The following is a 15,824-nucleotide window of genomic DNA, read 5'->3' on the forward strand; positions in this document are numbered from 1 at the left end:
TAAAAACCAACAGAAGGCAACTAAAAAAGTCATTAAGAAGCTAAAGATGGAATAAGAAAGTAAAAGTAAGCTAGCCAATAACTTTAAAGAAGATACCAGAAGCTTTTTCAGATACATAAAGTGTAAAAGAGAGGCAAGAGTGGATATCGGACTGATGGAAAACGACATTGGAGGGGTAGTAATGGGGGACAACAAAATAGTGGATGAACCGAATAAGTATTTTGCATTAATTTTCACTGTGGAAGACACTAGCAGTATGGTTTAGGTTCTGGGTGTCAGGGGTCAGGAAGCGTATGAAGTTACCATTACTATAGAGAAGGTTCTTGGGAAACTGAAAAGTCTGAAGGTAGGTAAGTCACCTGGACCAGATAGTGCACATCCTATCAGAGAGTTCTGAAACGGGTGGCTGAAGAGATCATAGAGGCATTAGTAATGATCTTTTAAGGATCAGTAGATTGGAAAATTGCAAATGTCACACTGCTCTTCAAGAAGGGAGAAAGGCAGATGAAAGGAAACTAGGCCAGTTAGTCTGACCTCAGTGGTTGAGAAGATGTTGGAGTCGATTGTTAAGAATGAGGTCTCAGGGTACTTGGAGACATTTGATAAAATAGGCTGTAAAAAAAAATAGGCTGTAGTCAGCATGATTTCCTCAAGCGAAAATCTTGCCTGACAAATCTGTTGGAATTCTTTGAAGAAATAAAAAGCAGGATGGAAGAGAATCAGTTGATGTTGTGTACTTGGATTTTCAGAAGGCCTTTGACAAGGTGCCACACATGAGGCTGCCTAATAAGCTACGAGCCCATGGTTTTCCAGGAAAGATTCTAGCATGAATAGAACAGTGGCTGAACAGCAGGAGACAAAGAGCGAGAATAAAGGGAGCCTTTTCCAGCTGACTGCCGGTGATGAGCGGTGTTCCACAGGGGTCTGTGTTGAAACCAATTCTTTTTACACTATATGTCAATGATTTTGATGACAGAATTGATGGCTTTGTAGCTAAGTTTGCGGAAGATATGAAGATAGGTGGAGGGGCAGGTAGTTTTGAGGACGTAAAGAGACTACAGAAGGACTTCGACAGATTACGAGAGTGGGTAAAGAAGTGGCAATAGAATACAGTGTCAGGAAGTGAATGCTCATGCACTTAGGTAGAAGAAATAAAAGGGCTGACTATTTTCTAAATGGAGAGAAAATATAGAAAACTGAGGTGCAAAGAGACTTGGGATTCCTTGTGCAAGATTCCCTAAAGGTTAATTTGCAGGTCGAGTCTCTGATGAGGAAGGCAAATGTGATATTAGCATTCATTTTAAAAGAATTAGAATATAAAAGCAAGGATGTAATGTTGAGGCTTTATAAAGCACTGGTGAGGCCTCACTTGGAGTATTGTGAGCAGTTTTGGGCCTCTCTTCTTAGAAAGGATGTGCTGAAACTGGAGAGAGTTCGAAGGAGGTTCACAAAAATTATTCCAGAATTGAACAGCTTGTCATAGGAAGAGTGTTTGATGGCTCTGGGTCTGTATTCACTAGAATTCAGAAGAATGAGGGGTGACCTCATTGAAACCTATCAAATGGTGAAAGGCCTTGATAGAGTGGATGTGAAGAGGATGTTTCCTATGGTGGGAGAGTCTAAGACCAGAGGGCACAACCTCAGAATAGAGGAGTGTCCTTTTAGAATGGAGATGAGGAGAAATTTCTTTAGCCAAAGAGTAGAGACTCTGAGGAATTCTTTACCATAGGCAGTTGTGGAGGCTGAGTCTTTATGTATATTTAAGACAGAGGTTGATAGATTCTTAATTGGTCAGGGCATGAAGGGATACAGGGAGAAGGCAGGAGATTGGAGTTGAGAGAAAATTTGATCAGTCATGATTAAATAGTGGAACAGACTTGATGGGCCAAATGCCCTCACGCTGCTTCTATATCTTATGGCTTTCTGCTCTAAATGAATCTTGAATCTTGAAAATACTGGTGCAACTCACCAGGTCAGGCAGCATCTATGGAAATGAATAAACAGTTGACATTTTGGGCCAAGGCCCTTCCTCAGGAGTCCTCAGCAGTCCTCAGCACTTAGGTCTTCCAGCTTCTGTAGACTTCCGCTTGTTTTTAAATTGTTGTTAAATGCTGTAGACCTTCCCTTGTTAGGTTACCTCAACATTCTTGTGGGCTTCAGTCCCAGTAGCTTTTAACAACTTCAGAACTGAATTTAAATAAACTTAATTTAATAAAATTGTCAAAAGTAACATAACATTCAATCTTTCATCTGAACTGAGTTGGTGGTATTTCCACTTCACTCACAGGGTTTCCGGTTGAAATTTCACAAGATGCAGCACTTTTGCAGCTGCTGGAGTTGTCGCCTGACAAGTCCAGTGGTCACGTCCAATCCTGACTTTTGGGGACTGCCAATGTGGAGTTTGTATTATTTCCCTGTGACAGCTTCAGTTTCCACTGGAAATACAGATTCAAATAAATAAATACAGATTCGTTGTGCTAAAGGGTGTGTTTCCAAGCTGTACGGTTCAGTGAAAATGTGAACATGTAAGTCCCGTTCCACATCCCCTTTTTCCTCACTCACCTTAAATCCTTGCTTCCCCACCCCCGCTTTTTTTCCATGGTTTTCTGTCCACTTCCATCTGACTCCTCCTGCTCTAGTCCTGTATCTCTTTAACCAAACAACTTCCCAGCTCTTTACTTCATCCCTACCCCTCCCAGTTTCCCCTATCACCTTGTGTTTCTCCTTCCCCTCCCCCTACATTTTAAATCTGCTCCTCAGCTTTTTCCTCCAGTCCTGCAGAAGGGTTTCGGGCTGAAACATCAACTGTACTTTCCTCCATAGATGCTGCCTGGCCTGCTGAGTTCCTCCAGCATTTTGTGTGTATTGGTCCGACCCTCTCACTTGTTTCTATCCTCTGTCTTAATATTTTTCTCAATCAGAATACCTCCCTGTGCACTCTTAATTCACATGAGCTTTGCCCCAAGCACATAATTTAAATATATAGTCATCATGTTTTGCAGCAGAACATGTTTCTTACTGTCAACACGAGTGAATCTGCAGATGCTGGAAATAAATAAAAACACAAAATGCTGGCAGAACTCAGCAGGCCAGACAGCATCTATGAGAGGAGTAGTGACGACGTTTCGGGCTGAAACCCTTCATCAGGAGGTTCCTTACTGTTTGTTGTTCTCAGCTCCGCTCAGATTCTATCAGTCATGTATACACTAGGGACAATTTATGATGTTATCAGCCAGGAACACCAGAGCAAATGAAGTACTGAATTTACATAGATCCAGAAAGGGCAGCGGAGAAATGGACAGGGAAAGAATGTGGTCAGATGTGCTTCAGAAAATAGAAGAATGGGAGATCAGGGAGGAGGAATTGCTGGTAAAGAAAGAAAGAAAGAACAAGTCTGAAAAAAGTCCGAACTTATTATCAATAAAACTTGAAGGCTTCCCAACCTGGGGCCTTCCGACCTCTTGCTTAATGACATAAACAAGGTTGCAAGCTCCTCCTGTAGAGAAAGGCTGGGCAGGTTAAAGGCCCAAGTTACATGAAAAGGTTGTGCAGAGTAGGATGTTATTCCTTGGATCATAAGAGACTGTGGGGCAACATTATAGAAATGGTTAAAAATTATGCACAGAGTCTTTTTCCATGGGTTGAAACCCTACACCCTTAAAGCTAGAGGGCTTATGTTTATGGTGAGAGGGGAAAGATTTAGAAGGACCTTTTTTGTCTATACAACTACATATCAGAAAATAAAGGCACGCACTCAGAGGTGAAGTTAACTTGTATATTCACTTTGCAAAGAGAGCAACAAATGGGTAAGATATCAGTCAATAATTAGTGCTAAGGAAGTCATTGCATTAAAAGATATAGATCTGTTTGTTACGCTTCCTCCCCCTTTAGATCTATATGTAACAATTTCCCTTTTACAGACCATGTTCAAATAAATATGCTTTCACAACAACAGTGTTGATCTGATTTTTTTTAAAATAACAGTCCATAACTAAAATTCTCTATACGAAAGAGTCAGTCTTTTGGGTGGCGCTCTGTTTCTTTCAGGATAGTGCATCTGGACCTGTGGAGCGGCATCAGGTGTCAAAGGGAACATTCTCAGTTGCTGGTGTCACATCACTATCTGCGATGTGGTCATCACTGAGAGGCAAGTCTAGTGGCTGTAATGTGTCCATCTTGTTGGATGCAGTCGACTCGGGTGTGTTTTTCGACGGAGCATCCAGTAGCTGGTCCACATGACATCTCCATGTATGATCTCCAACATCCATTGTGTACATCAGTGGTCCGGATCTTAAAGCTATCCTACTGGGTGTCCACTTGTCTTCTTTGTAGTTACACACTAGGACTTCCTGTCCAATCTCGAAGCTCCTTGCTGATTCACTTGGCAAATGGCTGAACTGCTTATTCTGCACTTCCCTCCGTAGATCTGGTTTCAGGAGGTCTATGCAAAATCTCAGATTCCTGCTTATGAACAATATTGCAGATGTTTGATGTCGTCGAATGAAGAGTTTTGATAGACAAAAATAAGTTGTAGAGAAATGTCCTCCTTGTCCATATCTTTAATGGACTTCTAGAAGGTTTGGACAAACCTTTCAAGCTAATCCATTTGTTGCTGGGTGGTGAGGAGCTGACTTGAAATGTTTGGTGCCATTTTTCTTCATGATTAGTCTGAACTTTTCTGTCATGTATTGTGGTCCGTTGTCACTCATAATTTGTTCAGTTAAGCCATTTCTGGAGAAGATAGTCCTCAGAGCAGAAATAGTCTTTTCTGATACGGTTGACTTCTTTGGCATGATCTCCAGCCACTTCGAATGAGTATCTACAGCAATCAGAAACAGGGACTCCATGAATGGCCCAGCCAAGTCAATATGTACATTTTGCCATGGTGATGACAGTCACTCCTGCGGGTGTAACGGTGCCTGTTGGAGTGCATTTTTAAATTTGTGGCATCCCAAATGGTTTTCTGGCCAAGTCTTCAATCTGTCTGTCTATTCCTGACCATCACACATTGCTCTAGGCAAGACCCTTCATCTTGACTGTACCCGAGTGTCCTTCATGCAGGCTCTCTAACGTTCTGGTGCAGTTTAGAGGGAACCACAACACGAGATCCACACATCTTTGACATACAGATAATTGGTCTCATCTCACTGAGTACTCTGGAAATGTAGGATTACCATGAGCTGACCATTCTTGTGTGGTGATGTCATAGACTTGTGACAATGTAGGGTCATTCCTTGTTTCTCTTTGTCTTTCAGAATTTGTTACCAGCAGCTAGTCCACCATTGCTGTGTGGAACACCTCTGCTGGGTCAACAGTGGAAGACATGCCAAGCTGTCAGTATTGCTGTGTTGTTCAGTACCCTTGAACTCTGTCATAAGAGTGGACTCCAAGGAATAGTGCAACCAGGTAGCAGACATCATTAAAAATCCCTTTCTGGGATTGAAAATGACACAAGGGGCTGGTGGTCTGTCACTAGAGTAAAGTTTCGTCTGTAGAGGTAGTGGTGAAGCTTCTTTGCTCGCCATACTAGACTAAGGGCCTCTCGGTTGATCTATGCATACTTGCATTCTGTGCTTGTCTGTGATCTTGAAGCAAGTGCAATTTAGATCCATCTCTCACAGTATGTGACAAAAAGGTAGCAATGCCATAAGGGGGCGCATTGCACGTCAGTCTGATGGGCAGAGATGGGTCATAATAGGTGAGCAGTTCATCTGATGTCATTAGTCTCTGTTACCATGAATGCCCTTTCACATCTTTTTGACCTCTCCCATTTTGCTCCTGTCTGCAACAGGGCATTCAATGGGTGCAGCACTGTAGCAAGATTTGGGAGAAACCTGTGGTCGCAATTTACAAGACCGATGTATGACCCGAGTTGTCACACAGTTTCCAGTTTGGGTGCTTCAGTCTTCTCTTGTGACATTTGTACGCCATGCTTGAAAAATGACATGTCCACAACATGAGGTTTCATTCTTGAAAAGCTTGCATTTGTCTCTCTTTGCACACAGACCACATTCACTCAGCCTGGTACGCACTTTACCAAGGTTCAGGAGGTGCTCGTCATCATTCTTGCCAATCATATTAATGTCCTCAAGGGATATCTTGATCCTGGGATACCTTGGAGCTCTTGGTCAATTGCTCTTGGCTAAAATGCTGGAGATGATTTGATGCCCAAGATGAGATGATTATATTGGAACAGACCCTTCTGAGTGTTGATTGTGAGGTACTTCCTGCTTGGCTCCTCTGTCTCTATTTGCAGCTAGGCTTGTGACATCGACCTTTGAAAACCTCTCCCTGCCTACCAAATGCCTTCAATTTGTGGCAGGGGGTATTTTACAGGGCACAGCACAGGGCTGATGCTTTCTTTGAAGTGCCTGCATATGTGAACAGCTTCAACCTTCCCTTTCTTGATCACCAGGGCAACTGGCATGGACCAATCGCCCCACTCAACCTTGGAGAGACCACAAGCTGCCTCCAATCTGAAGTTCAGCATCCACTTTAGGAACTAATGCGCAAGACCATGGACACACTTTGTGGAATCTCGGCATTGCCGCCTCATCCTGTTCAGTTCTGGCCTTTATGCCTTTACATTTACCATTCCCCTACTCATTAGCATTAAGCAGCTGTGACAGTCTCTGGTTAGTGCTACCATTTGGGTTGCAGTTGCCTGTTGATGACACATTGAGAGCTTTGATTGTGTACCTGTCTAGTTGGATTTTTCTCAACCATTCACATCTAAAAAGTGCTGGCCCTCCACTTCTCAATGCATAGAGCTCTAAATGCAGTGTTTTACCTCCACACATCATACTCACTTTCAGTTTGCCTTTGGGAGGCACTTTTATGCCCATGTAGGTCTTTCGCATCATCGAGGTCTTTTCTAATGGAAGCTTAAAAACAGTCTGTTGTAGTCAGCCTCTGAAATTACAGAGGAAGCTGACCCTGTCTCCGGCTCCATTTTCAGTTTTACACCAGACACATTATTGTCATCCATTTGATTTTGTGATCTGCTTCGGTAATGCTATGCAATTCTAGGCATTACAGCTCACCTTTGTCAGAGTCTCTATTGTCTGATTCAGTTTCATGTTCAGTCACTTTATGCATTTGTTTGGTTTTGTGTTTGAAACTTTTCAGTGTGGTTTTTCTCTTTCGTTGTGCTTATTGTCAGACATGTACATTCTCTCTATGTGGCTTTGTCTGTGATACTTTCTGCAAACTTTTTCTTTGAACAACAGTCATTTACATCATGAAGAATCTACCACATCAATAACAGTTTTGGCCCTTTGCACCATTCAGGACATTTTGTGCATTTCACATTCCAAACTCTTTAATTCTGACACATCCATTGCTGCTGTCTCAATTGATATTGCAGTGATCAATGCCCATTCCAAGGTTAGGTCTCTTTCTGATGGTGCTTCTGATGAGTATACAGGCCTGCCCTTTAATTCATCAGAAAGCCAATCTCTGAAGTCAGAGTACTGAGAAAATTAGGACATTAGAAAATTCTGCCATGTACAGTATTCAGAAATGCTTTCATCCTTTGACTGTTTCCTTTTGTGAAACCTAACTCTCTCAGCTATTATTAGCAGTTTTGTGTTCAAGAGATTTTGTAAAATTTCAACAATTTCATCAAACATCTTGCTTGCTGGCTTTCCAGGTTGTTACTAGGTTGAATAAGAGATTATACTAAGCTAAGAAGTGTAGAGGCTTTCTTCACCTTATCCACACCATCAATATTACAATATAGTTCAACCCTCTAGTGCATTTGGTGATATTCGCTGACATTCAGCTTCATACTCGTCGCCAGTTTGCTGTGACTGTATCACTACATATCAAAATAAAACTAAGGCATGCAGTAGGAGGTGGTTAACTTTTATATTTACCTTGCAGAGAGAGCAACAAATCAAAGCGCATGGATGTCAGTCAATAATTACTGCTAAGGCGGGTTATTGTGCTAAAAGAAGTAGATCTGTACACTACAGACCTGAAGGGGAACATTGTCTTCACATAAAGTGAAAAGAATGCATGGAACAAGCTGCTAGTGAATGTGGTTGAGGCAGATACAGTAACAAGATTTTTAAAAACATATGGGCAGGTATACTGATAAGAGAGCTGGGGGTGGGGTATGAGCTAAATACAGGTGTTCCCCCCCCCCCCTTTAGAAAGGTAGAACATTTCTATGAAACCTTTCTTAAGCCGAAATGGCGTAAAGCAAAGAACCATTAATTTATATAGGAAAAATTTTCGTAAAAGCGAAAATCCTCTTTGTAATGTGAAAACAGGTTACTAATGTAGGTCTTCTGTAAAAGTGAAGTGGCGTAAAGTGAACATTTGTAAAGCAGCGGACACCTGTATAGGCCAATGGAATTGGCTTAAATGGTCATCTTTGTTGGTATGGACCAGCTGGGCCAAGCAGCCTACTTCCATGTTGAACTACTCTATAACCATTTAGGTTCTGCAGTGTAAAAGATTACACAAATTGAGGTTAGCCCGCGGACAAAATTTTAAATGTAAATTGGAAGCGAAACTGTTTTCATGTAAAAATCAACAAAAATAACCATGTCAGGCAGTAGCTCAATACAAGTGATGAGCAGATTGGAAAGCGGGCTGGGTAGCATTTGGAAAGGTCAGTCTTTTCCTTTTATTTCAAAAGCAGATATTTAATTCAACAAGAAGGGAAGTTGAATCAGGCGACAGAATTATTGCACAGCATCAGCTCAATCCCATTTGATTCTCTCCACGTCCCTATGAACTCCACCCACTGATTCTGCCTCACACATACACACCAGAGAATATACCTGTAATGTATTGTGTGAGTATTCGTAGGTCAGAGTGCATATGATGTCACGACGGGGGTAAGAAAAATGGAAGCCTGTTGAACAAACAGTTGTTCAATCTACAGCAGTGTCCGTGTCACATCAATACTACATGGTGTCAGAAGAAATTGTGGAAAAAAGGAAGAGAAGACACGTTAAAGATGTCACAGTTACAGCCACCCGTCAAGTTTAGGCCTACAAGGTAATCTTGCTGAGAACCGGAAAATATGGATCCAGAAGGTTGAGCTGTTTCGCACCGCTAGCGGCGTAGCTGAAAAGACAGAGAAGGTGCAATGTGCTACATTTCTGCATGTGGCTGGAGCAGAGGCAATAAAGGTTTGCAATGCGTTTGTCTTCTAAGATGATGAGCAAGATAAACTTGAAATGTTGAAGAAAAAGTTTCAAGATTACTGCGAACCGAGAAAAAAACAACCGTACATCCGACACGTTTTTCATGAGGGCTCAAGGACCAACAGAGACCATAGATGCCTATGTGTCAGATTCGAAGAACAAGGAAAAAAGACTGAGTTTGGAAAACTGCATGATTCTTTAATATGTGACAGGATTGTATGCGGCATACGAGATGATCAAGTGAGAGGCAGGCGATTGAGAGAGGCGGAGCTTACATTAGAAAAGGCGATTGATGTTTGCCGTGCCAGTGAGATCAGTTCAAGTCAGGTTAAAGTGCCTAATGAAGAGATTGAAGTGCACAAAATAAAAACTGAAAACCGACAAGAGTAGAACAAAACCAGCTCCATAGGATGATTGAAAGGAAGTTAACTGCAACAGATGCGGTTATAAACATGGATACAGAAAATGTCCAGCCTTTGGTCAGACATGCAAGTTATGCCAGAAAAGAAATCACTTTGCAAAGATGTGCAATTCGCAGGAGCATGCAAGGAAAATGCATGCTGTGGAACAGAGTGAGGGCAACAGTGACATGTTCATTGGCACAGCTGAAGTGGAACAGGAGGTATACATAAAGAATATTGGCAATGCAGAGATGGAGAATGAAGATGATTGGACTCAAGATCTGATAATAAGCAGGAGGAATGTGTCATTTAAGCTTGACACTGGGGCAAAGTGCAATGTAATGTCAGCAGAAACATTCAACTCACTGGACATCAGGAAGACAGAAAATCCACCTGCAAGCTTGTTGCATATTTAGGCCACAAGACGGTGCCATTGGGAAAGAAAGCTCTCACCTGTGTGTACAAAGGACAAAAACACAAGATAGAGTTTGAGATAGTACAGCAACATGTTCCAGCAATACTGAGCTTTAAAGTAACATGCACAAAGCTAGGCCTCTTGCATTTGTACAGAGCCCTGGTGAGACCACACCTGGAGTACTGTGCACAGTTTTGGGCTCCAGGGTTAAGGAAGGACATCCTGGCTGTAGAGGAAGTGCAGAGTAGATTCACGAGGTTAATTCCTGGGATGTCTGGACTGTCTTACACAGAGAGGTTAGAGAGACTGGGCTTGTACACGCTGGAATTAAGTAGATTGAGAGGGGATCTGATAGCAACATATAAGATTATTAAGGGATTGGACAAGATAGAGGCAGGAAATATGTTCCAGATGCTGGGAGAGTCCAGTACCAGAGGGCATGGTCTGAGAATAAGGGGTAGGTCATTTAGGACAGAGTTAAGGAAGAACTTCTTCTCCCAGAGAGTTGTGGGGGTCTGGAATGCACTGCCTAGGAAGGTAGTGGAGGCCAATTCTCTGGATGCTTTCAAGAAGGAGCTAGATAGGTATCTTATGGATAGGGGAATCAAGGGATATGTGGACAAGGCAGGAACCGGGTATTGATAGTAGATGATCAGCCATGATCTCAAAATGGCGGTGCAGGCTCGAAGGGCCGAATGGTCTACTTTCGCACCTATTGTCTATTGGTGAAGCGAATCTATGGTGTTGAGAAAGAAAATGACATTCTCAAAGACTTTGCTGACTTGTTTTCTGGATTAGGATGTTTACCAGGGAAACACCATATCCAGATTGATCCAACTGTTGCACCAGTTGTGCATGCTCTGAGGAAGGTTCCAGTAGCTCTCAGGGATTGAGTAGTGAAGGGGCTACACAGAATGGAACAGATGGGAGTCATAACAAGACAAATAGAATCGACCGACTGGGTGAATAGTATGGTGACTGTGGTCACAGAGAAAAAGATTAGGATTTGCATGGATCCACAAGATCTCAACCGAGCCTTCAAAAGAGAGCACTATGCGCTGCTCACAGTTGAAGAGGTTGTCTCCCGCGTGCCTAATGCGAAACACTTTTCAGTATTTGACGCAAATCAAGGTTTCTGGCAGATCAAGTCGGATGAGAAAAGTTCCAAATTATGCACTTTCAACACGCCCATAGGGAGATATCATTTCCTGCGTCTACTCCTTGGGATTTCTTCTGCATCAGAGGTATTCCAGAGGTCAGTGGCACAAATGTTTGAAGGCTTGGATGGAGTGGTCAGTATCATTGATGATTAGCTGATACGGGGTGACACCATTGAGGAGCATGATCAGAGATTGAGGAAGCTTCTGGAGAGACCACATGAGTACAACCTAAAACTGAACAAAAGTAAATGTAGGATCAGAACTACAGAGATCAAATACATAGGTTACGTACTCAGCGCTGATGGGCTAAAACCAGATAATGAAAAGGTCAGGGCTGTGGTACAGCTACCACCACCTGAAGACAAGCAAGGACTTTTAAGATTCATGGGCATGATACGGTATCTTGCCAAATTCATTCCCAACTTATCAGAGGTCAGTGCTCCACTTGGAAAGCTACTAGAGAGCAATACTGAATGGCATTGGGAAGACGAACAAAAGAAAAGTTTTGACACATTGAAGTAGTTGGTTACCAATGCACCAGCAATCAAGTTCTATGATGTCAATAAACTGGTGACGATGTCTGTGGATGCCAGTTCAGAGGGAATAGGAGCTGTTATACTGCAGGATGGGAGGCCTGTGGCGTATGGATCATGAGCACTTATGGACTGTCAATGCTGATATGCTCCAATCAAGAAGGAATTACTTGCCATAGTTTATTGGTGTGAAAAGTTCTACCAACATGTGTATGGCAAAGGAATCCAGGTTGAAAGTGATCACAAACCACTTGAGCGCATCTTCAAAAAGCCACTTCCCCAGGCTCCTATGAGGCTGCAAAGGATGCTTCTCAGGCTACAGAGGTACACTCTCACAGTCACCTATAAGCCAGGAACAGAACTGCACATCGCTGATGCTTTGAGCCGTGCTTACCTCAAAGAGCAAAAGGAAGAGTTGCTAGGAAGAGAGCTGGAGGTCAACTGGGTTACACCTCAGCTACCCATCTCTGAGGAGAAGCTGAACACGTTCAGGAAAGCAACTGCAGATGATCCTGAAATGCAAACGCTAAAAAACAGTACAATGAATGGATGGCCAACAGAAAGAAAAGATGTTCCATAGGAAATGCAGAAATACTGGAAATTTAAAGAGGAAATCAGCTATGCATCAGGACTAATGTTCAAAATGGCAAAACTCATCGTACCAAACCAAGTGAGATGGGAAATGCTGAACAGAATTCATGAGTCACCCCTCATTAGTTAGTGAAAAGTAAAGAAAGAGTAAGGGACGTTCTGTATTGGCCAGGCATGTCAACTCAGATAGAGGACGTTGTGTCTGTGTGCTGTTTGTGATGTAAATAAAAACAGCAATCCAAGAGAGCCTCTGCTTCCCCAGGAAGACCATGGGAGAAGATTGGCACAGATCTCTTTCAATGGTGCAGAATATCTGCTTTGTGTGGACTATTATTCAAAATATCCGGAGATCACCAAGTTAAGTGACACGTCCAGTCAAGGTGTCATTACCGCAATGAAGTCGACATTTGTAAGACATGGTATTCCAGATATTGTCGTCAGTGACAATGGTCCACAATATGCCAGTGGTTACTTTAGAGCATATATGTCAAACTCAAGGCCCGCGGGCCAAATCTGGCCCGCGAGATAATATCTAATTACTATTAAAGCTGGCCCCAGCAATCGAAGCGCCTATGGCGTATGATATGGCTAATGCTGAGTTTATTCAGGTACCAGGTTTTCAGGGTTTTTAGTGTTTATTCGGTTTCTCTGGTTTATTTCCTGAATATCATTAATGAATAAATTTTTTTTCTATTAGAGCTGGCCCGCCGGTATATTGCATGCACCACTAATACTACAAATCCCACAATGCACTGCCAGTGCACTGCTCGTGCTTGCCTTCCTCTCTCATCAGCATCCTTATGGCGCTAGTCACGTGTGGTCAACTTTCAGCGATCCCTCACCCCAAAAATGGCTGAACGAAAGGTGGACTTTGAAAACAGGGGTTTTCAAGGCAGGTGGGCGGTAGAGTATATGTTCGCAGATATAAAGGGCAAACCTGTTTGACTTGTGTGTAGAGACGGTGTGGCTGTAATTAAAGAATATAACGTAAGACGACACTATGAAACGAAACACCACGACAAATACAAGCATCTGGACAAGAATCAGAAGCCCGCGATGTGCGATCAAAAGAGTGCATTGGTGGGCAGGATCCGGGAGAAGATGTGGGAGGAAAACGGCGCAGGTGAGCTGACAGCTTACCACTGCATCATACACCAGGAATCGTTGTGTGGCAAAGCCTTGAAAATGGAACATATAATGAGCACCATAACACGAGCAGTTAACTTCATAAGAGCCAAAGGTTTAAATCACCGCGAGTTCGAGTTGTTTCTGGAGGAGTTGGGTTCAGAATATAATGATTTGCCCTATCACACAGAGGTACGATGGTTAAGCCAAGGAAAAGTGCTGAAAAGATGTTTCGAGTTGCATGAGGAGATCTGTCAGTTCATGGAAAGCAAAGGGAAAGACATAACAGAGCTCCGGGATAAAAAGTTGCTTTGTGAAATGGCGTTTCTGTGTGACATCACGAGCCATCTCAATGCACTTAACCTGCAGCTTCAGGGGCGGGGTCGTGTGATCACAGACATGTACGCTGCAGTGAGGGCTTTTGAAACCAAGCTGTGCCTGTGGGAGACACAGATGCAGCAAGAAAACTTGAGCCATTTTCCGTGTTGCCGAACTATGAAAGAGCAGGTTTCTACCGCAGTGTTCCCACGTGCAAAGTTTGCTGAAAAACTTAGCATACTTGGTGCCGACTTCACACGGCGATTTGCCGACTTTGAAGCCCAAAAAAGCAGGTTTGAACTGCTCAGTAATCCATTTGCAGCTGACGTGGAAAGCGCACCAACCAACATACAAATGGAGCTGATTGAACTCCAATGTAGTGACACACTCAAGGCAAAGTGTGACTCGGTGGGCGCTGCACAGTTTCTACGTTTCATTCCCGACACAATGCCCCAGCTGCGTACCCAAGCTGCTCAAATGCTCTCTATGTTTGGCAGCACGTATCTGTGTAAACAACTGTTCTCTTTAATGAAGATAAACAAAACATCACACAGGAGTCGTCTTTCTGATGAACACCTTCACTCAATTCTGAGGATTTCCTCAGCTCAGAGCCTGACTCCAAACATCGATGAACTTGCATCCAAGATGAGATGCCAAGTATCTGGCTTAGACTAGTGTGAATCACAGAGTGTTGGCCTGTGGAAAAATGTTTTCATTAGAAATTACTCCAGAAAAGCTGCAGATAAAGGCATAAGAAATAAATGCAACTGATTTTTTATTTATTTAATGTTCAATGTTGTTTTTGTAGGCAATAACCTAAGCTTTGTTAGTTCCAGGTTAATATGTGTAATAAATTCATTTCAATAAGTTTTGCAATAAATGCTGAACCAGTCCGGCCCTCGACTTGTACCGATTTTTTAATTTTGGCCCACTGTGTATTTGAGTTTGACACCCCTGGTTTAGAGGGTTGTCAGAAAGCTGGGAATTTCGACATGTTACTTGCAGTCCAGGGCAAGGTCAGTGTGATGGACAAGCAGAGAGAACTGTGCAAACTGTACAGACATGCTCAAGAAGGCACAAAGCAGCAACAGTGACCCGTACATTGCTGTGCTTGAATACCGCAACACACCGATCGAGGGTTGCACAGCTGTTGATGGGACGTCATCTGAATTCCATACTGCCAACATCCACAATTCTACTGACTCCTGAAAGTAATGCTCAAGTACATGACAAGCTAAAGTACAAGCAAATAAAGCAAAAGAGCTACTATAACAGACATACAAGACAGTTACCAGATCTGCATACAGGTGAAAATGTCAGAATACAGAGAGGAGACACTTGGCAGCCAGCTGTGATTGTGAACAGGCATCAGCAACCAAGATCCTTCATAGTTCGCACGCCGGATGGAAGATTCTACAGGAAGAACAGGAAGCATCTGCTGAAGACAGACAAGAGGGAGTTTCCACGTACAGATACACAGGACATTTCCACGGATACAGACATAGAAATAAATGACACCAAGAGTGATGCAGACTGCAAAGACACAGAGGTCACTTGAGAGACTGACACTGATGAAGGACAAGCACAGTCACAGTTGTGTTACACACGGTCTGGGAGACAAGTCAAACTTCCAGCTGGATACAGAGTCTACCTACAGTCTCACACAGTTTGAGGCAAAGTCTATTGAGAAATATATCTGACATAACCACTATATATACCTGAAATATAATCACTATGTATTAGCTATTTACTATACTATGTAATCACTTCCAGGTACTGAATATTAATATGTATTATTTTACTAGACACATTTTGTTATGTGTTGTTTTCACTAGATACTTTGTACTCTCTTAGCTGCATATTATGGCACTTACAGAACACCTGTTTGTTTAGCAGCACTATTAGCTGAGATGTATCCCATGTATTACACTCAGCCTTTGTTTAGTACGAGATAACGGTGGCGGACAGGATGCTGCGAGCAGGAATGTAATGTGAGGGAGGTTGTCTGGAAAACATAATCTTGGCCACGAATAAGGTCCCAATGCGAATGGGTGAAAAATAATGGTGACGCACCGAGAGCTAGGCAACAGCGATTGATTAGTTAATATATAGATGATGTG

The sequence above is a fragment of the Hypanus sabinus genome, chromosome 11 (assembly GCF_030144855.1).
Source record: "Hypanus sabinus isolate sHypSab1 chromosome 11, sHypSab1.hap1, whole genome shotgun sequence".
In the NCBI taxonomy this organism is placed as follows: Eukaryota; Metazoa; Chordata; class Chondrichthyes; order Myliobatiformes; family Dasyatidae; genus Hypanus; species Hypanus sabinus.